Below are 25,770 nucleotides of genomic sequence, written 5' to 3' on the forward strand. Positions count from 1 at the left end.
GTGAGAACTGTTACACAGTGAGAATCTTTGAGTTTTTTTCTGTTATAGGTCTTTATTCCCTTGGTTTCTTGTTTACAATGATTTTTTATTAACTGTGGAAAAAAAGGCAAAGTAATTTTTCAGTAGGTACAGTAGGTACCTACATATTTGATAGACATCCATCATAATTTTCCAGGGCGCAAGGCAATTATTATATCTAATTCTTAAGATCAGTTAAGTCAGTTAAATTCTGAAATAATGTCCAGTAAATTGCTTTAACTGAATATTGCGCGGTCGTGCGACGCTGTACCCAAACAAAATTGGCCTTTTTTTTCCCCACAAATATAGCTTTCTTTTGGTGATATTTGATCACCTCTGCGGTTTTAATTTTTTGCGCTATAAACAACAAAAGATCGAAATTTTGAAAAAAAAACAATATTTTTTACTTTTTGCTATAATAAATATCCCTAAAAATGTTTTTAAAAACCAAAATTGCGGCAGGCAGATCGGACACTTTTGACACCTTTTTGGGACCATTGACATTTATACAGCGATCAGTGCTATAAAAATGCATTGATTACTGTATAAATGTCACTGGCAGGGAAGGGGTTAACACCAGGGGGCAATCAAGGGGTTAAATGTGTTCCCTAGTTAGTGTTTCTTATTGTGGGGGGATGGAACTGACTGTGGGAGGAGACATATAGCTGTTTGTAATTACTACAAACAGCATATCTGTCTCTTCTCTCCTGTCAGAACGAGGATTTGTGTGTTACACACACAATACCCCGTTTTATGCTCTCGTGCCCATGATCGGGGGTTGCGATCACGCCAGCCGGTCAAGCACATCGGGTGCTCCGCTGTGCAGCGTGTCCTCGTGTCAATCATGGAGGATGAAGCCAGGAGGGAAATAATTCCCTGTTTATCCTGCTCCGATATGGAAGCAAAGTACAGGGCAAAAGCCATTTAAATATTCAGCACGGGGTGCTCTTGTCCAGATTTTCCCTTTCAGTACTGTACATTGGAACTGTTGTCCACCTGGTTATCTAGGTGTGCTTAGTGTGGTGATATTGCATCCTCGTGCATTTCCCAAATGCAACCTTGGGGACCTGCATGACCCCAGTGCCTTTTGAACCTGCGCCACTCAGTTCTCAAGTGAGTTACTGTGCCTGCATGCCCTGTCACTTCCTCTTTGTAGAGGGCACTCTGGAACAGCAGCATCTCCTCGATCTTTCTCTGAGGGCATATTACTAGCAGTTATTGTTGCAACACATAGGTAAGTGCAATAGCGCTTGGCACCGAAGCACTCCCCCCTGCTTCATTGCTACAAAGGTTGTGGGCACCTCCGTGGGAACAAAATTTATGGCAGATCCCCACCACAGGAAAAGGGGTCAAATAGGCTTTCTAGCTCAGGCTAGCTGATTAGCTAAACTCCCATACCAAAAAAAAACGCCTGTTTGGTCCATTAAGACATCAAGAAGTCTGAAGGTTCTCATTTATTCAGGTTTTGGTAAATCTTGCAGTAGTTAGACACATTTAACTGGACTTTTTATGTAATGTTGAAGACATTTCAAAGCTTGTCCAAGCCAGTTCTTCTAGTTCTAATAGGTGTCAGGAAAACCAACCCAGCATTTATTTCCAAACAGGTAGCACCAACTCCTTGATCCAGTTACTATAGAAGAGCAGATGTTACTGTCTAAGAACAAAATTTGAGGTTTGGAATTGTGGAACCACCCTGTACTAGTTTCATAATCCCATAATCCCATCCTTTGATTTATATGGCCGAAGGTGTAAATTATTGTTAAAACTCTGGTGCGGAGAGTTTAAATATTTTAATAAGTTTTAAATATATGGAAGACAAAATGGTTGTTATACAGTGCCTTGAAAAAATATTCACACCCCTTGACATTTTTGACATTTTGTCATGTCATAACCAAAAATGTAAACATTCTTTAGTGGGATTTTATGTGAAAGACCAAGACAAAGTGGTACATAATTGTGAAGTGAAAAGGAAAATGATAAATGGCTTTTAATTTTTTTTTGCAAATAAATATCGGAAAAATGTGTTGTGCATTTGTATTCAGTCAATACTTTGTAGAATAAACTTTTGCTGCAATTACAGCTGCAAGTCTTTTTGGGGATGTCTCTATTAGCTTTGCACATCTAGAGAGTAAAGTTTTCTGCATTCTTCTTTGAAAAATAGCTCAAGCTCTGTCAGATTGGATGGAGAGCATCTGTAAACAGCAATTTTCAAGTCTTGTCACAGATTCTCAATTGGATTTAGGTCTGGACTTTGACTAGGCTATTCTAACACATGAATATGCTTTGACCTAAACCATTCCATTGTAGCTCTGCGAGTATGTTTAGGGTCATTGTCCTGCTGGAAGCTGAACCTCCGCCTCAGTCTCAAGTTTTTCAGTCTCAGGTTTTCTTCTAAGATTGACCTGTCTGGTGTGTTCCTTGGCCTTCATGATGCTGTTCACTAAGGTTCTGACAAACCTCTTAGGGCTTCATAGAACAGCTGTACTTATACTGATATTAAATTACACACAGGTGGACTATATTTACTAATTAGGTGACTTCTGAAGGCAATTGGTTCCACTAGATCCTAATTAGGGGCATCAGAGTAAAGGGGACTGAATACAAATGCACGCCACACTTATCAGATATTTATTTGTAAAAAATTCTGAAAACCATTTATCGTTTTCCTTCCACTTCACAATTATATGCCACTTTGTGTTGGTCTTCAACATAAAATCCCAATAAAATACATTTACATTTTGGGTTGTAACATGACAAAATGTGGAAAATTTCAGGGGGTATGAATACTTTTTCAAGGCACTGTATGCATGTGAAATAGGGACCTTAGATTGCAAGCTCCATAAGGGCACAGACTGATGTGAATGTACAATATATATATATATATATTTTGTATACATTGAAGTCACTATTTAAATACCTGAAATAGATAATACCTGTAATAAATAATAAATCTATTTTCTCAGTCGTCACTGTCTCGGCAATGGACCCTCCATCCAGATTTCTTTCAAGCCCGTTGTCACAGGTGGAGGATTTCAGATGTCGATCTGCTGGAATCCAGATTCAACACTAACTTAGACAAATTTGTCACCAGATTTAGGGGCCCTTGGACCTTCATAGTGGATGTTCTGGTGATGCCATAGGATCAACTCAGTCTGAACTATGCCTTTCCGCTCCTCCAGATTCTCCCTCTCCTACTTCACAGGAACAAGAAAGAGGGCATTCTGGCGATCCTTATCACACCCAAATTGCCTGAGGAGGATGTGGTACTTGGCCATACTCAAATTCCTGGCAGGCATTTCATGGGCCCTTCTGGAACAAGGGCCCAGGGGTCAGTGTTCCATCCTGCTTTTCAGTGACTGTTAAAACCACAACCCTGGAGGACAGGGGACTTTCAGTTTCAGTCAACCCATCTCTCTTGAAAGTTAGAAAGTTGATTTCTTGTAAAGTCTACCATCAGGGTTCATTCCCCCATGTCACCTCAATCTGGTTCTCTTGGCTCTTCGGAAGCCACCATTTGAACCTATTAGGCATATTCGCTTGTCTGGCCTTACCCATAAGGTGGCAATTCTAGTGGCTACTACCTCTAAGAGGAGGATCTCTGAGTTGGCAGCCTTAGCCTATATGGAGCCTTTCTTACTGTTTCACAAGGTCAAACCTATCTTGAGGCCTAAGGCCTCCTGAAGTTGGCTCTGCCTTCCACCTTAATCAATATATTGTCCTTCTTGTACTTTGACTCCAAAATATCCTAGGGAAATTTGTCACCACTGTCTGGAAGTTGTGTACTGTGAGAGAAGAGGGTGAGGGAAGAAAGTGTAGCGGGTCTCCCCGACCTCTAAGGGCCTGATGGTGACCCCCAGAGCCAGGGAGAAATGCCATGCCTCCTCAGGGTGCAGGTTACTAGGCATAGTGGGTGTGGTGCAAGGTGAAAAGATTGGGCGCCAGTCACTTGTGGTAAAAATGAACAAAGAGAGTTTTATTTCTCTTAACAGGAATGGTGGGAGAGAGGGTGAGGGCTCAGGACACCCTTAGGCAAATGCAATAGCAATTAGGCAAACTCTGTAGACAAAAATAGAACTAGGCAGAAAGCGATACAAATAAAGGGCCTTTAAGCTGAATGCAGCAATCTGTATCTTGTAGCACCTACTGTCTCTTATAGCAACAACTTCTCTCACAGTATCCTACTGTAGATCTTCCAGTTCCAGTCCAGTGGGGTCAGCCCTTCCTTCTCTGAGCTGGCCGCTCAGTTTTCGGCTAATTGCTAGCTCCTATCTCTCTCCACAGTTATTCAGCTGTTGATGACATCCTGCTCGTCAGTCCTGCCTACTTAAGCCGTCCAGTCCAGAGGAGCTCTGCCTTCGCCTTGGCCAACATCACAGAAATGATCTCCTGCGATCCTGTTCCAGACTTGCTTTGCTGACATCCCTTCTGGCTCCAGATCCTGCTTGCTGTTCCACTACATTGATCCCTGACCTCTGGCTTGGCTGACTATCCATTCCGGTTACTGAACTTTGGCTATGTTTTGACTACGTTTGTTCTTTTTACTTTTATTATTAAACAAGTGTGATTTAACTGTACTTCTGCCTCGGCCTGATTTCATGGTTTCTGACAAACTCACAGTATCCCCCTTTAAATCTTCCAGCTTAACTCACAATATTCCACTGTAGATCCTTAAGCTCAGCCTGCCGTCTCTCACTAGACTTCTTGGACTCTCAGCTACCTGCTGGATGCCTCGAGCTTCACCCACAGCTAACCACTGTACTTGTCTTCAAGCTATACTTACAGCTACTCGCTGCACTCGTTCAAGCTTTACTCAAAGCTACCCGCTGCATTCCTTGATGAGTCTCCACTAACGCTTTCCAACTTAGTTCACTGTCCCCGGCTAGTGAAGTGTCTGCTCTGGTACTCCTTCAGAACTTCATCCCTTACAAACTTGCCTCTGGTAACAGGAGTGGTTGTCCCTTGGTGGCAACTGCTTTTTCTTTACCTCTGGCAATGATCAGGCTCCCCTCGGGCTTAGCCTCTAATGCACATGGTTCCACCCCATGGTTCGGGCTTAACATTTGCTGCTCCTCCTTTGCAGAAACCTGAACTACTGGATAGGCCTTACGAAGACCATGCAGCCAATATGATTCCTGGATAGGCCTCAGGCTTCAGGCCCAGCAACCAGGAGTTACTCGACACACACCCAACCCAGGCCGCAACCTCGGGTGGGAAAAACCCAATCACCTGACTCCTCCCAAATAAATAGTCTATCCCAGCATGCACAGCGGCCAAAGAAACTCCTGCTGATTGGCTGAGACAACTTATTTACCCATCACCTGAATTCACTGTAATCCATCATCCTAATGCCAAAGGCATCAGTGCCACCTATTGACAGAAGAGAGTGACTACAAATCAAACTCAGACTTAGGACAGAAATGAGTAGATCAAAAACTACCAATTGGCCAGGCTAGTTACCACCTAGCACATCTAGATTTATTAGCAGCTCTGTTTAGGACCAGGGTGCTACAGAAGTAACTATTACTAAAGGTTACTGTGATCCTATAAAGTGATTTAAAGAATAGATAATGTACTCCTATGCACTTCTAAATTCTGTGCAGATTTCCTAAAAAAAAAAAAAAAAAAAAAAAAAAAGAAAACTTTCCCTAGTGTTTGTATTCTATTGATAACTAATCTAACTATTCTAATTAAAAGCTGAATTCAGCCAAATTATTTTATTATTGAGCTTTAAGATAGAATAGGGAAGGGTTAGAACATCTGTCAGGTTTACATGCTGAGTCCCTGAGAAGACACCTATTGCATTCTGTGTCCCCCTAAATTAGATTTCTCTTCTCTTCCTGTTAGGTCTGACCTCAGTCACATACACAGGAAGTGAAGGGAGGAATTTTCCTATTGAGCCGTAGATGGCTATAAAGTCCCGACGTGCTAAATCTTCCTCACTATACTAGAAATGTGTTCTTATTGTTGCCTGTGTCCTTATTGGGTGAATGTGCCTTCCTTCCTGTGCCTACACCCTTGAGGAAAGTGAGGTTAAATCTCTTTAAGGTTCTAAACGTTTCTCACTCTACCAAAAAATGTTTTTTTTCTCAAAGTTGTGTTTCTGTTACATAGATTTCATCTCACTTCTTGTCCTAACTGATTCTAACCAAACAGGCAGGAAGAAGAAAAATATTTTCTCAGTTTCTGTCTGACAATCATCAATTACAGATGAAATAAAGAGAAACTTTGCATTTTCACACTTCTATCAGCAAAATACTATTATCAAAAAATAAGCAGGGATATTATGAACCAGGTAGGTTTGGAATAGGTAGGAAAAATTATGAACTAGGTTTCGTTCAGAAATGGTATGTACTGTATGTTTAAAAACAATATGTCCATTATTACTTGTTCTTGATGTCCCATAAAAGAGTTCAGTGCACAAGCAGTATGATTGTACATGTGTTATATAAGAATCATTATCCTATAATACACAATGAGTATATTTATGAAGAAAAACTACGCTCAGAATATAAACGGAACACTTTTGTTATCATCTCACACATAGTAGGGGGCTCCAAAACTTTGTCTGCTTTTATTCTGGTGTGGACTTTTCATAGAGATGAATAGAATGCTAGTGTTTGGGAACAGTCTGGGAAGGAGCACAGCCTGACACAGAGGCACCAGCGTGAAGCAGGAAATGAAGTGGGGGGAGCAGTCTTAAACAAAAGCCCTAGTTTCACTGGTTAAACAAATGTACATGAATCATGCACTAGTTCTTGAGGTGAAATGTCATGGTGAGTCTCCTGTATCATTCTGTAAGAAATACCATCATGAAATGGAATGCACAAGTCGAGGGATCTGAAACAGAATTAAAGTTCTCTAAAAGGCCAAACCACAATAGGCGTTATCTGCTGCCCACACACAGTGGAGACTGCCATCTTGTGGGCTGAAACAATATTCATTGAAAACAAGTGATGCGGTCAGTGGCTGAAAACCAGAGGCTAAGACCCAAACAATGCCACTTTTGACTGTAGCATAGGCGTGCGCAGCCTACTGCATTAGGGTGTGCACCCCAAAGCTTAAACACACATACGTGTGTGCGTGTATATATATATACAGTGGCTTGCGAAAGTATTCGGCCCCCTTGAACTTTTCAACCTTTTGCCACATTTCAGGCTTCAAACATAAAGATATAAAATTTTTATTTTTTGTGAAGAATCACCAACAAGTGGGACACAATTGTGAAGTGGAACGATATCTTTTGGATTTTTGAAACTTTTTTAACTAATAAAAAAATGAAAAGTGGGGCGTGCAAAATTATTCGGCCCCCTTGCGTTAATACTTTGTAGAGCCACCTTTTGCTGCGATTACAGCTTCAAGTCGCTTGGGGTATGTCTCTATCAGTTTTGCACGTCGAGAGACTGAAATTCTTGCCCATTCTTCCTTGCAAAACAGCTCGAGCTCAGTGAGGTTGGATGGAGAGCGTTTGTGAACAGCAGTTTTCAGCTCTTTCCACAAATTCTCGATTGGATTCAGGTCTGGACTTTGACTTGGCCATTCTAACACCTGGATACGTCTATTTGTGAACCATTCCTTTGTAGATTTTGCTGTATGTTTGGGATCATTGTCTTGTTGGAAGATAAATCTCCGTCCCAGTTTCAGGTCTTTTGCAGACTCCAACAGGTTTTCATCCAGAATGGTCCTGTATTTGGCTGCATCCATCTTCCCCTCAATTTTAACCATCTTCCCTGTTCCTGCTGAAGAAAAGCAGGCCCAAACCATGATGCTGCCACCACCATGTTTGACAGTGGGGATGGTGTGTTGAGTGTGATGAGCTGTGTTGCTTTTACACCAAACATATCGTTTTGCATTGTGGCCAAAAAGTTTGATTTTGGTTTCATCGGACCAGAGCACCTTCTTCCACATGTTTGGTGTGTCTCCCAGGTGGCTTGTGGCAAACTTTAGACGAGACTTTTTTTGGATATCTTTGAGAAATGGCTTTCTTCTTGCCACTCTTCCATAAAGGCCAGATTTGTGCAGTGTACGACTGATTGTTGTCCTATGGACAGACTCTCCCACCTCAGCTGTAGTTCTCTGCAGTTCATCCAGAGTGATCATGGGCCTCTTGGCTGCATCTCTGATCAGTCTTCTCCTTGTCTGAGCTGAAAGTTTAGAGGGACAGCCAGGTCTTGGTAGATTTGCAGTGGTCTGATACTCCTTCCATTTCAAAATGATCGCTTGCACAGTGCTCCTTGGGATGTTTAAAGCTTGGGAAATCTTTTTGTATCCAAATCCGGCTTTAAACTTCTCCACAACAGTATTATGGACCTGCCTGGTGTGTTCCTTGGTCTTCATGATTCTTTCTGCGCTTTCAACAGAACCCTGAGACTATCACAGAGCAGGTGCATTTATACAGAGACTTGATTACACATAGGTGGATTCTATTTATCACCATCAGTCATTTAGGACAACACTGGATCATTCAGAGATCCTCGCTGAACTTCTGGAGTGAGTTTGCTGCACTGAAAGTAAAGGGGCCGAATAATTTTGCACGCACCACTTTTCAGTTTTTTAATTGCTAAAAAAGTTTAAAATATCCAATAGATTTCGTTCCACTTCACAATTGTGTCCCACTTGTTGGTGATTCTTCACAAAAAATTAAAATTTTATATCTTTATGTTTGAAGCCTGAAATGTGGCAAAAGGTTGAAAAGTTCAAGGGGGCCGAATACTTTCGCAAGCCACTGTATATATATATATATATATATATATATATATATATATATATACACACATACATACATACATAGTATCTCACAAAAGTGAGTACACCCCTCGCATTTTTGTAAGTATTTTGTTATATCTTTTCATATAACACTGAAGAAATGACACTTTGCTACAATGTAATGTAGTGACTGTACAGCTTGTATGACAGTGTAAATTTGCTGTCCCCTCAAAATAACTCAACACACAGCTATTAATGTCTAAACCGCTGGCAACAAAAGTGAGTACACCCCTAAGCGAAAATGTCCAAATTGGCCCCAAAGTGTCAATATTTTTCTGTGGCCACCATTATTTTCCAGTACTGCCTTAACCCTCTTGGGTATGGAGTTCACCAGAGATTCACAGGTTGCCACTGGAGTCCTCTTCCACTCCTCCATAAAGACATCACAGAGCTGGTGGATGTTAGAGACCTTGCTCTCCTCCACCTTCCGTTTGAGGATGCCCAACAGATGCTCAATAGGGTTTAGGTCTGGAGACATGCTTGGCCAGTCAATCACCTTTTCCCTCAGCTTCTTTAGCAAGGCAGTGGTCGTCTTGGAGGTGTGTTTGGGCTCATTATCATGTTGGAATATTGCCCTGTGGCCCAGTCTCCAAAGGGAGGGGATCATGCTCTGCTTCAGAATGTCACAGTACATGTTGGCATTCATGGTTCCCTCAATGAACTGTAACTCCCCAGTGCTGGCAGCACTCATGCAGCCCCAGACCATGACACTCTCACATGCTTAACTGTAGGCAAGACACACTTGTCTTTGTACTGCTCACCTGGTTGCTGCAACATACACACTTGACGCCATCTGAACCAAATAAGTTTATCTTGGTCTCATCAGACCACAGGACATGGTTCCAGTAATCCATGTCCTTAGTCTGCTTGTCTTCAGCAAACTGTTTGTGGGCTTTCTTGTGCATCATCTTTAGAAGAGGCTTCCTTCTGGGACAACAGCCATGCAGACCAACTTGATGCAGTGTGCGGCGTATGGTCAGAGCACTGACAGGCTGACCCCGCACCCCTTCAATCTCTGCAGCAATGCTGGCAGCACTTATAGGTCTATTTCCCAAAGACAACCTCTGGATATGACGCTGAGCATGTGCACTCAACTTCTTTGGTCGACCATGGCAAGGCCTGTTCTGAGTGGAACCAGTCCTGTTAAACCACTGTATGGTTGGGGCCATCATGCTGCAGCTCAGTTTCAGGGTCTTGGCAATCTTCTTATAGCCTAGGCCTTCTTTATGTAGAGCAACAATTCTTTTTTTCAGATCCTCAGAGATTTCTTTGCCATGAGGTGCCATGTTGAACTTCCAATGACCAGTATGAGAGAGTGAGAGCGATAACCCCAATTTTAACACACCTGTTCCCCATTCACACCTGAGACCTTATAACACTAACAAGTCACCTGACACCGGGGAGGGAAAATAGCTAATTGGGCCCAATTTGGACATTTTCACATAGGAGTGTACTCACTTTTGTTGTCAGCGGTTTAGACATTAATGGCTGTGTGTTGAGTTGTTTTGAGGGAACAGCAAATTTACACTGACATGCAAGCTGTACACTCACTACTACAGTGGTGGAAGTATAGGATCGCTGAGATCGCCATGGTGACCAGGCCCCATGCTGCAGGGGGCCCTCAAGGGCCCCCTGTATATCTCGGAGCGCAGCGGCTGAGAACGAGCTCCCCAATCGTCAGCCGAACTGTAATCGGCACTGTGCGGGGAGCTCGTCACACTGATCTGAAGTGAAAGCAGTGTGACTGTGCTGTGCTCTTTGTCTCCCCTTACAGTGCAGTACCCAGCAGGAAGAGGTAAGGTAAAACACTGCCAAAGGCTTTCTGTATGTATGTGTGTTTATATGTGTGTGTGTGCGTGCATGTATGTGTGTGTGTTTGCATGTGTTTATATGTGTGTGCATTTATATATATGTGTGTATTTATATATGTATGTGTGTGTATTATGTGTGTGTTTATCTATGTGTGTGTGTGTTTAGATGCAGTGGCGGCCCGTGCATTAAGGGCGCATGAGCGTCGCCCCCTCTTTCCTGCCACCCCCTCTATCACCAATAGATAGATTCATGCATTGCAGTTAAACCAGTATCTATCTATGGCCGCCGCTGTCACCCCCTATTCAGGCGCCCAGCCCCTTTTCGGGCGCAGTGTGCCTGAATTACAGTGGCGGGGGTGTTTTTGAAGCACCTGATTAGAGTCATAGGTGGCCTGAAAGCACCATGCTGGGCGCTCGAGGGTCACTCAGCTGTGTTAGAAAAGCGAATGACAATTCGCTTTCCTAACACTAAACTGCCTCTCCGCCAATCAGGTGCTCGGGTCTGTTACCTGTCAGGGATTGGCTGAAACAGCAGGCGTGGCTATTGGATGCCTATCAGGAGGGGAGGATGGGAGATGAGGACGGAAGGAGAGGCATGGAGGACCCCGCTCGTTGCCATCACCCACTGCCCCACCAAGACAGGGTAAGAGCCGGGCAGAAGGGGGTCACACTGGGGGCATTCAAGGGCACACTGGCAGAATTTTATGGGCACACTGGCAGCATACGATGGGCACACTGGCAGCATACGATGGGCACACTGGTAGCATTTGATGGCACAGTGGCAGCGTTTGGCACAGTGGCTGCAAATGATGGCACAGTGGCAGCATTTGAGGGCACAGTGGCAGCGTTTGATGGCACAATGGCACCGTTTAATGGGCACAGTGGCAGCGTTTGCGGGCACAGTGGTAGTATTTGATGGCACATAGGCAGCTTTTGATGGCACAGTGGCAGCGTTTGATGGCACAGTGGCAGCGTTTGATGGCACAGTGGCTGCATTTAATGATTTTTTTTCAAACAATTTTTGCTCCCCTCAAAAAGTTTGAGCACCAGCCGTCACTGTTTAGATGTATGTATGCACATTTTATGTATGCGCTTTTAATCCTGACCCCCTATATGTGTACAATCAGAACTTATTTTTTTCTCTTGCTTTTTCAAAGTACCAGCAATAAAAATGCTGTTCCTCTCAAAAGTGATCCGTGCTTGACAGCTGATAAAGAGGCAATATGTTGCCTCCTGCCCACCTGTTTTAACCCCTGCGTTAAAACGGGTGGCGTTTTTCTTTTTTTTTAATAACAAACATGTCATATTTACCTCCACTGTGCAGTTTGTGGCCCCGAACACCGACTTCTGGGGTCCCCCGGCGGCTCCTACTATCAGATAACCCCCTAGGAGAGGCATTCTCCCGGGGGGGGTACCTTGCAGGTGAGCTCCGGAGTCCAGCATTTGCATCCATAGACACGAATGCCGGACTCGGCCCCGCCCCTTGATGCCCGCATCATTGGATTTGATTGACAGCAGCGGGAGCCAATGGCTGCGCTGCTGTTAATCTATCCAATCAGGACCCGGGCAAAGGAAGAGCGCGTCTGCACCAGGTGAAGTTCCAGGGCTCAGGTAAGTAAAACGGGGGGCTGGGGGGCCGGTCACTGCCAAGTGTTTTTTCACCTTAATGCATAGGATGCATTAAGGTGAAAAAACACGAGGGTTTACAACCCCTGTAAATGCATCATCACTATGCTGCAACTGCATGCAGTGCACACAGTTGCAGAGTGGTTGCAGTGCAGCCCCATTCACCTAGGGGTATACTTCAAGGGTGCCCTGACTGAAAAAAGATTGAGAAACATTGGCACTGGAACCCATCTCTCCATTTTCCTCCTGCAGCCGCTGAATGCCAGGAGGGAGAGGTGGAGAATCGGGGGAAATGGAGAAATCGGTTTCTTTTATATGCAGCCACCCACTTGCGATAGAAGAGTAATGGTGAATCTGCGCAGTGGAGATAAATGCAACTATAGCTCAGAATTACTGCCTCCACAGATGCAGTTGCCACCTAGATGGAAAAAGCTGTGCTGGAAGAAAGTCAGATTGAAAAATGGAGGGGAAGGGAGAAGAAGGAATATGAGGTCCAGGCAGTGATAAAGTGACTTTGCTCAAAAACAGGTGGTGATCCAAAAAAAAAAAAAAATATTGTTTTAAATAGTCCAAATTTGAAAGGCCCAGGTTATGCTGTGCCTGCAAACTTTTTCCTCTTGGTAAAACAATATTGTGAAAAACAATCTTCTTATTCCAGTGTGCTTTCGTGACTGTGCCTTTAAAACGTGCTCCTACTGTGCAAACACTCACCGGATCCTATCACCCCTGCAGGGGTATTGCGCGGTCACAGTTTGTGCCACTGTGCAGCAGTTCTTGGCTTTCCAGATCGTGTTTATGTTAACATAAAAAAGAAGGGGTGCCCATAGCGTAAAAACGTTCAAAACTTTTATTCAAAGATAAATAGAATGGTACTCACATTATGAAAATGTCAATATAGCATGAAAGATCTGAATTTGAACCGTCAAAAATCCTAAGTACGATCTGTTTAGGAGATGACGCAAGACGTTGGTCAGGCCACGCCCTACGCGTTTCGTCGTTGGACATCTACGCTCCTGCTCCACCCCCCCTCATGGACATTTTGATGAATGTATGTAACAATTGTACACTTTGCTAGTAGTACCACTTGGTAGATGGTGAGCAGGATTAGTCAGCCACTATCTGAAGGAAATCATTCACGCAATATTTTCATATATTTTATTAATATCATTTATGGTTTTGTTTTTTCGGGATAAAGTGTTTCGGGAATTCAAGTCATCCCAAAAAACCTCACACTGGTCTATTAGCAGGTGATAAGCACAGAGGTATGGTATCTTGCCTGATACCAGAATACACTTTGCTAGTAGTACCACTTGGTAGATGGTGAGCAGGATTAGTCAGCCACTATCTGAAGGAAATCATTCACGCAATATTTTCATATATTTTTTATTAATATTATTTATGGTTTTGTTTTGCTTTTCATATATTTTTTATTAATATTATTTATGCGTTTGTTTTTTCGGGATAAAGTGTTTCGGGAATTCAAGTCATCCCAAAAACCTCACACTGGTCTATTAGCAGGTGATAAGCATAGAGGTATGATACCTTGCCTGATACCAGAATAGCGTCACACCCACATCTGACTTTCTTCCAGCCACCCACTTGCGACCGGGCCCTGTTTTTCCGCCTCCGGGCTCGGAGGAAAGGGCCTGTCCGGGGGTCAGGGGGGCCCTTTATGGTTTCTTGCATCGGGGCCCCGAAGGTTCTAGCTACGCCACTGCACTACTATACATTGTAGCAAAGTATAATTTCTTCAGTGTTGTCAAAAGAAATAAAATATTTACAAAAATGTGAGGGGTGTACTCACTTTTGTGAGATACTATATATATATATATATATATATATATATATATATATATATACACACACACACACATATATATATATATATATATATATACATATACACATACACACACACACACACACACCTTATTGTTAAAAGTATTGGGACACCTGCCTTTACACGCACATGAACTTTAATGGCATCCCAGTCTTATGCCCCGCACACACGGTCGGACTTTGTTCGGACATTCCGACAACAAAATCCTAGGATTTTTTCCGACGGATGTTGGCTCAAACTTGTTTTGCTTACACACGGTCGCACAAAGTTGTCGGAATTTCCGATCGCCAACAACGCGGTGACGTACACCACGTACGACGAGACTAGAAAAGGCCGGTTCAGAACCAAGCGCGGCACCCTTTGGGCTCCTTTTGCTAATCTCGTGTTAGTAAAAGTTTGGTGAGAGACGATTCGTGCTTTTTCAGACTCGTGGCTTTCAGATCGTTTTCTGACGTTCAGTTTGTGCTTGTGGGTTTCTATCTGCTCTTCAGTGCGTGCAGTCAGTTCGTATCGGAGTTTTCTGTGTGATCTTGCCTGCTCGTTGCTGTTTTTCAGGTCGCTCTTCACAGGCCTTGCTGTTCTTCAGTGCGTTCTGTTACTTCGTTCTGAGCAGCTGACCGTTTTCTAGCCATGTTTCGTATGCGTACTCCTCGTACAGTTCGTGCTGTGCGGGGGCTTGGTGTTGGGGTCCTGACCTTGACACAAGTCCAGTCCATGAACAGGGTGGGGAGGAGTTCATGGACCAAGAATTGGTTGCTTCAGCGTGACCAGTTCTCTCATATGCCTTTGTTCCGTGAGAATAATCCTGATGATTTCAGGAACTTTCTCAGGATGACGGACCCCGTGTTTCACCGTTTGTTGGCTTCGCTGACCCCCTATATTAGCAGGCAGGATACCTGCATGAGGCAAGCCATCACTCCGGAGCAGAGGTTGGTCGCTACCTTGCGGTATTTGGCCACAGGGAGAAGTCTGCAGGACCTCAAGTTCTCGACATGCATCTCCCCCCAGGCTCTTCTTTGTGGACATTTACTGCTTGTGTTTGTTTGAGCTGACCCTGACAGAAATGTGTGGAGTGCAGAAAATGTCGTGATTGTGTAACTTTATACAAAGCACTGTTGACTGTTATTTACTAAATGCAAAGACACATTTCACTACAAGTGCACTTGCAACTGCACTGAAACTGCACTTGTAGTGCAAAGTGGATTTCCCCTTAGGAAATAACCCCCATTTTCTCATAAAACAACAATTACATCACCCCAAAAGTGTTGTAGTGTTGAGACAATAATCCACACATTCTTGATGAACAATCTTTTTAATACCTGCACAATCACATGTGCATTTACCAAAGGTTTTTCTGACAAACCAACATGTTTGTTGTATAACAATTTTTGTGGTGTCATTATCCAAAACCAAAATGTGCATTTTATAGAAAACAGGCCTGTGTAAAACCAACAAGAAAGACACAAATCTTGATCTTACAAAGTTCACATTTGGTAGAACTGGAAGGCTATATCAGACATGAGTATTTAGGAACTGTGTTTGATATTGCGTTCAGATGGGGGGAAATCACCCCAGGAAAAGCCAAATTTGGAAGATGCACACCAATTTCACAATGTCAACATGTGCTACCTGCCATCACGGGGGATCAAGGGATGTGTTTTGGGGGAGAAAGCCCTTCCTCACCGTTACTTTATTATTGAGGAAGGGGTTGCACCCCCAAAACGCGTCCATTGATCTCCCGTGATGGCAGATAGCACATGTTGACACACTGTGTGCATCCTCCAAATTTGGCTTTGGGAAAAATCACAAAAACATTTCGCACATTGTAGCAGACAAAAGAAGAAAGTGATTTGGAGGGGTTTTAAACTCGCCCCAAAACATCAATGATGTTTTTATATTTTGGAATAACATCATTGATGTTTTGCTTGATGTTTTCCAATTGTAAATTACACCCCATGATCTCCCCGATCAGGATCTGGGCACTTTCGGATGTGAAAGGATCTTCATCCACAACCTCACGATCACCTAAAAAGAGAGGAAACCCAAAATAAATTAGGTCGAAAAAAAATGCCGCCATCCATCTCTTATCTGAGCCTGTGGTCGCAGACACTCACCTGTTGTGGTGACTACTTCCACCACGTCTTCTTCCTCCTGCTCAGCTTGTGTTGGGTGGATTTCCCCTTCTTCCAGAGGGGGGGGGGCTCTGGTCTCCTCGGATGAGGGGTGTCCTCCGAGTCTTTTATCCCCTATGTAAAACAAAAATGGTATAATTAGCACACAGATATTTGATGGCAGAACTAGAAAGATGAAACATTGCTTGGAAGTGGGGTACAATTGTCTATTTTAGCAGAGTTCCAAGATGTAGCTTTTTTAGTGTCGTTTGTCAAGCTGCAATACTTTACCTGTTTGGTACAAGCTTCACAGATGGAGACCCCCCTATAGTATACACTGCAGCACCTGTGTGCCCCCCTAATAAAAATGGTGTTCTTGTGTCCCACACTAGTGCTCCAGTGTCCAGATGTGAAAACAGCTGCTCAGTGTCCTCTCCTTACACACAATCTAGTTTGCATTTCATTCTAGTAACAAAGCCATCTACACAACCCAATTCTTTGAAGACAAGTATAGGGCGTCAAAATGGTGGCCAAATGCATATGGCCTAAACAATGGTATTTTATCGTCCGAAATAACAATGTGTGATCCGAACGAATAATGTGCCCATGAACATGAAAGTTGCCATTTTAAACTGTACAACAGTTCCTAAAAGCACATGGAGCAGCACGAACGTAATAAACATAAAGAATAGGAACACAGCACAACTACTTACTTTTTTGCAGCACTCTCCGGATCTTTCTGTACTGCTCGTGTTCTCGTAATTTCAGGTCTGACCACCGCTTCCTGAGCTGATTTTTCGATCGTCGTACCCCGAATTTCCGGTGCAGACTCCTGACCACTTTCGCCATGATCTTGGCCTTTCTGACATTGGGGTTGGGGTAAGGCCCATACTTTCCATCATAGTCGGCCTTCTTCAGGATGTCCACCATCTCCAACATCTCCCCAAAGGACATATTTGAGTCCTTTAATCTCCTTCTGGATCGGGACGTTTCAGGCTCCAGCCTTTCCTCCTCCTCCTCGTTGCTGTACTTAGCACTATCCTGCTGTCTCTCCGCCATGTGCTCTTCCTCCACTGCGCCGAACGAAAAGGGGACTAGACTAGAAAGAACATCAGGGGCGGGCGGAGTTATACGCATGCGCAGTGTGTATAAATCGTAACGCGCGCGTCTTACGTACGATCTGTGAGCGGAGGAAGGAGCATCGGAGACGCCGATCGTGCTAACGAAGGTAGGATCTAAACTTGGGCCTATACTGCTTCGAAATGGAAGCCTATATTGTAACAAGATTAGGGGAGTTTGGCCTGACATTAGGGTTCGTCTTGTGTTGTGTCTTGCAGAGAAAATGGATGGGTTCAACGACCACAATTTCCTGCCCCTGTTCATAGACAAGTACAGGGAGCTGCCCTGTCTGTGGCAAGTGAGACACCCCCACTATAACCATAAACAAAAGAGGCAGGCAGCGCTGGAGAAACTGCTGGAGTTGGTGAAGCCGGTGGTCCCCACAGCAACCATCCCTTATTTAAAAGCTAAAATTGGTGGCCTGAGGAGCACTTATCTTAGGTAGCGCAAGAAGGTCACAGATTCCCTGAGGTCCGGAGCTGCAGCAGATGACGTTTATGTCCCCAGGCTGTGGTACTACGAGAGACTGCGATTTCTGTCAGACCACACTGAAGTCAGGGAATCCCTCTCTACTCTTCCTTCCACGCTTCCTTCCATCCCAGCTGAGGCTTCCGATGTCCAACCTGGGCCTTCCAGCCAGGAATAAATGGAGGAGCCCAGCTGGAGTCAGGTATAGCATTCCTCTACAGATTTCTGGGCAATAAATAAATGATGTTTATTAGATGTTATTATTGATCACTAATTGCTGATTAAAAAAAGTGCTTTACATATCAATAGACAGTAGTGGGCACCCAAAATTGGGACAAGAATGAAAACTGCTGGGCTCAGAAGGATAGTCTGTTATATTTGTTAACATTGAATTTGCAGCAGTCAGGAGGTGAAAATTGTGTGTGATTGATGAATAAAAAACTAAAACTATGTCCCTTTTTCATACACAGAAAGACCTCAGCCAGGAGGAGGCTGTGGAATGTGGCAGCCAGGAGGAGGCGGGGATTAGTGGCAGCCAGGAGGAGGTGGGGCTAAGTGGCAGCCAAGAGAAGCCAGGGACCAGTCGCAGCCTGACTGAGTCTCAGGTCCCTCCCCTCCGCCTGCCATATAAACGAGCCAGGAAGGCCACTCCGAGTCCCGTGCAGGATTCAGCATACAGGCTGATCCAGGAGGCTTCGGCATCCCTCAGAGCCTTCCCCAGTCCTGAAGAGGCCTTTGCCTGCATGGCTGCCACAAAATTGCAGGGCATGCAGGAGGGCTAACGCAAGATCTCTGAGGACCTGATTTATAAAGTCCTACGTAAGGGGTTGAGTGGGGAACTGACACACAAGACGGATGTCATGGAGAGGGACGATCCTCCTCCTCCTCCTGCTGCCACAACTCCACCACCACAGCCAAAGCCTGTAAGGAGGCGTGGAGGGAAGACCAAAGAGTGATGACCCTGGGTTCAGTCTGGTCTGACAGAAGATGCAGTCTCTCGTATGACCACAGCCTAGGGACACAGATGTCATCTGCTGCTTTCCGGATCTCTGGGACTTCTGGACCAGACTGCCCTCCCTTAGATAAGGACTCCTCAGGCCACCAATTTTGCTTTTAAATAATTGATGTCTGCCCTGGGGGTCCAAGGCTTCGCCCACTTCTGCAGTTTCTCCAGCGTTGCCTCCCTCTTTGTTTAGTTGTGAGCCCTTAATAAAATTTTTTTAGGGAAATTCTACTCTCCTGTGTGTGTTTTCATCCAAAAAGGACAGTTTGTTGGTGAGGATTCAGGTACATTTCTAAAGTACAATGTGAAATTAACAAGGGACAACAACACCAAATAATCTCCTACAGATTAAATAGAACAACATATTAGTGGAGTTGTGGGAACTTGTCACCAAAAACACACACAAACATTTTCGGGAGTACAAATCAAAATCACCCAAAAAAAAAAAAATAAAAAAGAGAAACACAAAAAAAGAATCTACATTAAAGTCCAAAAATAACAAAAAATTTTGTTGTCAGATGTGAGAAATCAAAATATATTGAGGGAATCCCGATAAATAGTAACGAAATAAGTTTGTGAGAAGTGTGTGTGAATATGAGCATCAAAACTACTTAATTCTTGTCACATTATAAAGAAGAAGAGAGTGCGCTGTATTAAACCATTTTGAACATTGCAGCGTGACGAAAGTGCTGTATCCATTCCGAACGCTACGTTTACCAGAACGAGCTGTCCCGTGTCGGAATTTCTTCTGAGCATGCGTGGCACTTTGTGCGTCGGAACAGGCCACACACGGTCGGAATTGACGCGATCGGATTTTGTTGTCGGAAAATTTTATCTCCTGCTGTCCAACTTTGTGTGTCGGAAAATCCGATGGAAAATGTCCAATGGAGCCCACACACGGTCGGAATTTCCGACAACACGCTCCGATCGGACAATGTCCATCGGAAAATCCGGCCGTGTGTACGGGGCATAAGTCTGTAGGGTTCAATATTGAGTTGGCCCACCCTTTGCCGCTATAACAGCTTCAGCTCTTCTGGGAAGGCTGTTCACAAGGTTTAGAAATGTGTCTATGGGAACGTTTGACCATTTTCCAGAAGCGCATTTGTGAGGTCAGGCACTAATGTTAGATGAGAAGGCCTGGCCTTGCAGTCTCTGCTCTAATTCATCCCAAAAGTGTTCTCTCGGGTTGAGGTCAGGACTCTGTGCAAGCCAGTCAAGTTCCTCCACCGCAAACTCGCTCATCCATGTCTTTATGGACCTTGCTATGTGCACTGGTCTAAATCATTTGGTGGAGGGGGGATTATGGTATGGGGTTGTTTATCAGGGGTTGGGCTTAGCCCCTTAGTTCCAGTGAAGGGAACTCTTAAGGTGTCAGCATATCAAGACATTTTGGACACTTTCATGCTCATAACTTTGTGGGAACAGTTTGGGGATGGCCTCTTCCTGTTCCAACATGACTGCACACCAGTGCACAAAGCAAGGTCCATAAAGACATGGACTTAGCAGGGGTGGTGGAAAATTAACTTCAAGTGCAATAGTTCACATTATAATAGTAACTAAAACATATAAAATTAAGTGTAACAATCTAAAAAAAAAAATCCAAAGTGCTATAATGATGTGAACCTCACAACTAAGTTAATTTGTATAGCAATTATCTGTAGAGGGGTTTCCACCATCCGAACAAAGTTTTATTTGGTATGTCTTGTTTTCAGTTTGATGTGTATTATATGTGAAGTTGCGTATCACAGAGACTGGTATTGTGGTAATATTGAAGTTTGAGATTTCCATACATTAGACGGTTTCACCATTATTGTTAAGTGATCGATTAGTAAGTTAGCTCTGCACTTTTTTTTTGTGGTGTGGCAACACGTAACAGTGCTTAGTGGTAAGCCTTTTACCGACACTTTTTTATTTTACTTCCAGTGGTTAATTGTAAATAATAGTGTGGTGATTACCTATTATACTAAAGATTGGCATTAATAAACATCAACGGATTTCAGTTGTGCCCCACCAGGCCGGCCCCCCATGGACAATGTGCCATGGTTGCTGAATCTCCCCATTCCTGCACTCATGGGCACTGATAGGCACCACTGATTGGCACTGATAGGCAGCACTGATGGGCACTGATTGGCAGCACTGATGGGCCGCACTAATGGGCACTGATGAGCACTGATTGGCACAGATAGGGGGCACTGATTGGCAGCAATGATGGGCACTAATAGCTGCCCCTGACTGACACCGATAGCATACTTGCCAACAGTCCCGATTTTCCCGGGACAATCCCGATTTTGAGACACTCGTCCTGATCAGAGCACATCCCGATTAATTTCCAGAGATTTTGCCTTTGTCCCGGGAAAATCGGGAATGTTTTAGGAAAAAAAACGACCGGCGGGCTACAAAAAGATGGCTGCTACCACCGTCATGAGGATTATTTCCCCTTGTGTTCAGTGGAGAGGGGAGGGGCAGCCAATCAGCTTCTCCCCACTCCACTGAACACACACAGGAGAAAGCCGGGAACTGTAGTTGCCGCGCTGCTGGGGGACACAGATCTCTCTGTAAGGAGGGCTCCGCTGCTGCCAGCTGCTGGGGACACTGAAGTAAGGAGGGCTCTGTTTCTGGGGGACACAGATCTGTAAGGAGCGCTCCGCTGCTGGGGGACACCAGATGTAAATGAGGGCTCCACTGCCGGAGACACAGATGTAAAGGAGGGCTCCACTGCTGGGGACACCAGATGTAAAGGAGGGCTCCACTGTTGGGGACACCAGATTTAAAGGATGGCTCTGCTGCCAGGGACACCAGATGTAAAGGAGGGCTCCACTGCTGGGGTCACCAGATGTAAGGAGGGCCTCTGCTTCTGGGGGCACATGATGTAAGGACAGACTCTGTTGGGGGCACGTGATGTAAGGACGGGCTCTGCTGGGGGCACCTGATGGTATCTGGTGGCAGGCGACGTGGCAGGTGACACACTCAGGGGTCCCACTGATTCTGGATTATGGTGAATTGAATGATTTCATTCTATATTACAATAGTAGTAATGCGCTTCAATCATCCTGACACCACAACAACCATCTGGGATGACTGAAGCGCTAACACCAGATGTTTGGAGTATCTTTATATCTGCTGATTTGTTAAACTCTGGAATACACAATTCTATTGTGGTGTAGGCTCTGGGCCTGCTATCCTTTTATCCCTCTTTCCTTTCTTCTCTCTTATTCCCTCCTTCTTTCTCTCTCCCTCCCTCTTTTCCCTTTCTTTCTCCATCTCTCATTCATCTCAGACTCTAACCACACCCCCATTTGAACCACACCCACTATTTCACATTAACCACGCCCATTTTTTGGCACGGCGTACTGTGTGCGCCGCATCTTTCCTTTTTGATACGTCACACCTACAAACACCTGCCCCGCCCCCTAATTATAATAAGACTCTGCCTACAGCCAAAAAAGTGTCCCTATAAATTTTTTTACAATGTTGGCAATTATGCGATAGGTGGAACTTATTGGCAGCACTAATAGGCACTGATTGGCAGCAATGATGTCCACTGATTGTTAGCACTGATTGGCAGCACTGATAGGGACTGATTGGTGGCACGGTTAGGCAGCAATGATTGCCATTGATTGGCACTGATTGGCAGTACTAATTGAAACTGATTGGCAGCATTGATTGGCACTGATTGCCAGCATTTATTGGCACTGATAGGGGAGAGGGGGGGGTTTCACATTCAGCAGATAGTGAGGCTTGCAAGAGTCGCTCAGTGTGTGACACTGTCAGATAATATAACTGCTTACTGGGAGAAAGACCAGCCGTAACAACTCAGCTGCGATGTCGGGGATTGGCAAGACAGAGCAGCTATCAAACACCAGCCAATGATTGGGCTGCTTAAGAAAGGGGGCGGAGCCACATACATGTAGCGGCCCACCCAGACCCCACCCATTGGCTGGTCTATCATAGCTGTTTGGTTCCGCCTACCACCAACTTCACTGCTGAGTTTTGACAGCTGGTCTCTCTCTGCAAACAGTGACATTACCTGACACTTCACACACTGAACATCTCTGGCAAGCCTCACGATCTCCTGCCTGTAAAACTGTTTCACGGGCAGCGCGGGCTACACACTCTCTTGGATGCAACAGACAGACCCTTGCATCTTTCATCCAGTGCTGCACTGATGTTTCTGGATTCTGAGTCATGGGGAAAGCAAAAGAATTGTCAAAGGATCTGCAGGAAAAGGTAGTTGAACTGTATAAAACAGGAAAGAGATATAAAAATATATCCAAGGAATTGAGAATGCCAATCAGCAGTGTTCAAACTCTAATCAAGAAGTGGAAAATGAGGAGTTTTGTTGAAACCAAACCTCGGTCAGGTAGACCAACTAAAATTTCAGCCGCAACTGCCAGGAAAATTGTTCTGGATGCAAAGAAAAACCCACAAATAACTTCAGGTGAAATACAGGTCTGGATGTGGTGTGGCTGTTTCAAGATGCACAATAAGGAGGCACTTGAATGGTCTGCATGGTTGAGTCATCAGAAGAAGGCCATTACTAAGGAAATGCCACAAAGTATCCCGCTTACAATATGCCAAACAGCACAGAGACAAGCCTCAAACCTTCTGGCACAAAGTAATTTGGAGTGATGAGACCAAATTCGAGATTTTTGGCCACAACCATAAACGCCACATTTGGAGAGGAGTCAACAAGGCCTACGATGAAAGGTACGGAGGTGGATCGCTGATGTTTTGGGGATGTGTGAGCTACAAAAAGACACAGGAAATTTGGCCAAAATTTTTGGCAAGATGAATGCAGTATGTTCTCAAAAAATACTGGAGGAACATTTGTATTCATTAGCAAGGAAGCTGCGCATGGAACGTACTTGAACATTCCAACATGGCAATGATCCAAAATACAAGGCCAAGTCGACCTGTCATTGGCTACAGCTGAATAAAGTGAAGGTTCTGGAGTGGCCATCTCAGTCTCCTGACCTCAATATCATTGAGCCACTCTGGGGAGATCTCAAACGTGCAGTTTATGCAAGACAGCCCAAGAATTTACAGGAACTGGAGGCTTTTTGCCAAGAGGAATGGGCAGCTTTACCATCTGAGAAGATAAAGAGCCTCATCCACAAGTACCACAAAAGACTTCAAGCTGTCATTGATGTTAAAGGGGGCAATACATGGTATTAGGAACTGGTGTATGTAAACTTTTGATCAGAGTCATCTGGGTAGTTTCTGTTGCCATTATGATTTAAAAAGAATAAGCACAGTTGATTGATAATAAATGGCTTCAGCCAAACACTAACCATGAGTGAAAGAAAAGTTTTTGTGTTATCATTCATATTCTCTGAAAAATGGCCAAGAAATCATAAATTCTGCCAGGGCATGTAAACTTATGAGCACACCTGTAGCTAAACAACGATAACCATATTAATGGAGACCAAAAAGGGAGATGATACACATCTCACTAATTCAGTTCGTGAAACCTAGGCTAGACACAAAAGACTGGGCCAAATTGAAAAAAAAACATGAATATTAGCACTATAAGGCACCTAAAAAAGGTTATGGATCAATCATTCATCTAAAAGAATCATATCAAGGACCTAATAATGGGATAAAAAAATGCTGCCATCTTGTGGTTGAAAACAGATGTTACAATGATTCATAATAATAAAGCTTAATGCTAAAACAATAAAAATATGAAAAATAAGATAAATAACTAGGGACTCAACTATTGTTAATAAAAGCGTTAACGTCCCATTTAATGTTCGATTTAATGTTCGATTTTAAAGAAAAGATCCACCAGGTTTCCATCTTGAAAATTTCTCTCCTGGTGTGACTTCCTCTCCAGTGTGAATTAAACCTATCAATGGCCATAAATGACATGCCCTTAAGACTTTTGACATGACATAATTCATAGTGCTTAGACTATGATTTAAAAAGTCCTTTCGTATATTGGCCAGAAGTTCTTTGAGTCTGATCTCTAGTTTAAGAACATTACAGCCTACATAATGTAGACCACAAGGACAGGTGATCAGATTAGACCACATACTTAGTAGAACATGCAATAATACAGTCTATGTTATATGTTTTACCAGTAATATTAGAACCAAAAGAGAGATATTTTCTTTCCCTAAGACAATTATTTTCACAGATTTTACACTTCCTACATAAATAGAAACCTTTAAGTTCCCCCAAAAGCTTTGCTTAACCGGAAGTTTAACTATATTAGGAGCAATCTGGAGCCTTAGCGGAGGGACACCCCTATAGGTAACCATTGGAATCTCAGGGAGTAAAGGACCTAGTATTCTGACTTTAAAACTTCCCAATGTTTTTTAAGAATCTTTGTAATGGAGAAATGTTGGTTGGAATAGGTGGTGAAAAAGGAAAATCTAGAGGAAAAATCAGCATTGTTGGTTATAACAATTCCTCTCTGTTTTTCAAACCTACCACAGCTGACCAAATCAAGGTCATTAGCTACATATCCTTTCTGAAGAAAACGTGTTTTGAGGAACTCTGCCTGACTCAGATAATCATCCTGAAGAGAACAGTTCCTCTTCAATCTGAGGAACAGGCTCATAGGGACCGATTTGAGCCAAGACGCATGGTGATAAATATCGGTCCCTATGTAGCCATTCCTGTCTGTATCCTTAAAGTAAGTAGATGTAATTTGTTTATCACCCTGCACTCTAATACTAAGATCCAGAAAGTGGATGGCCTCATGTTGAAGTGCTATTCCCCGATCATCGATATTCAACTCACCAATGAAAACATCCAAAGTGGCACGATTTCCATTCCATAGGAGGAGGATGTCATCCATGTAGCGCCCCCAGAAGACCAACTCAGGTCTCTGTTGGCAATAGATGAAGTCCTCCTCCCATTTGCTCATAAGCAAATTGGCCATAGTGGGGACAAATCTCACGCCTATGACCACTCCACGACCTTGCAAATAGTATGAGCCATCAAACCAAAAGTAATTGCGGCTCATCGCAAAGTCGAGGCGTTGAAGAAATTGTTGTTGCAACA

Source organism: Aquarana catesbeiana, linkage group LG07, assembly GCF_042186555.1.
Source record: "Aquarana catesbeiana isolate 2022-GZ linkage group LG07, ASM4218655v1, whole genome shotgun sequence".
Taxonomy (NCBI): Eukaryota; Metazoa; Chordata; class Amphibia; order Anura; family Ranidae; genus Aquarana; species Aquarana catesbeiana.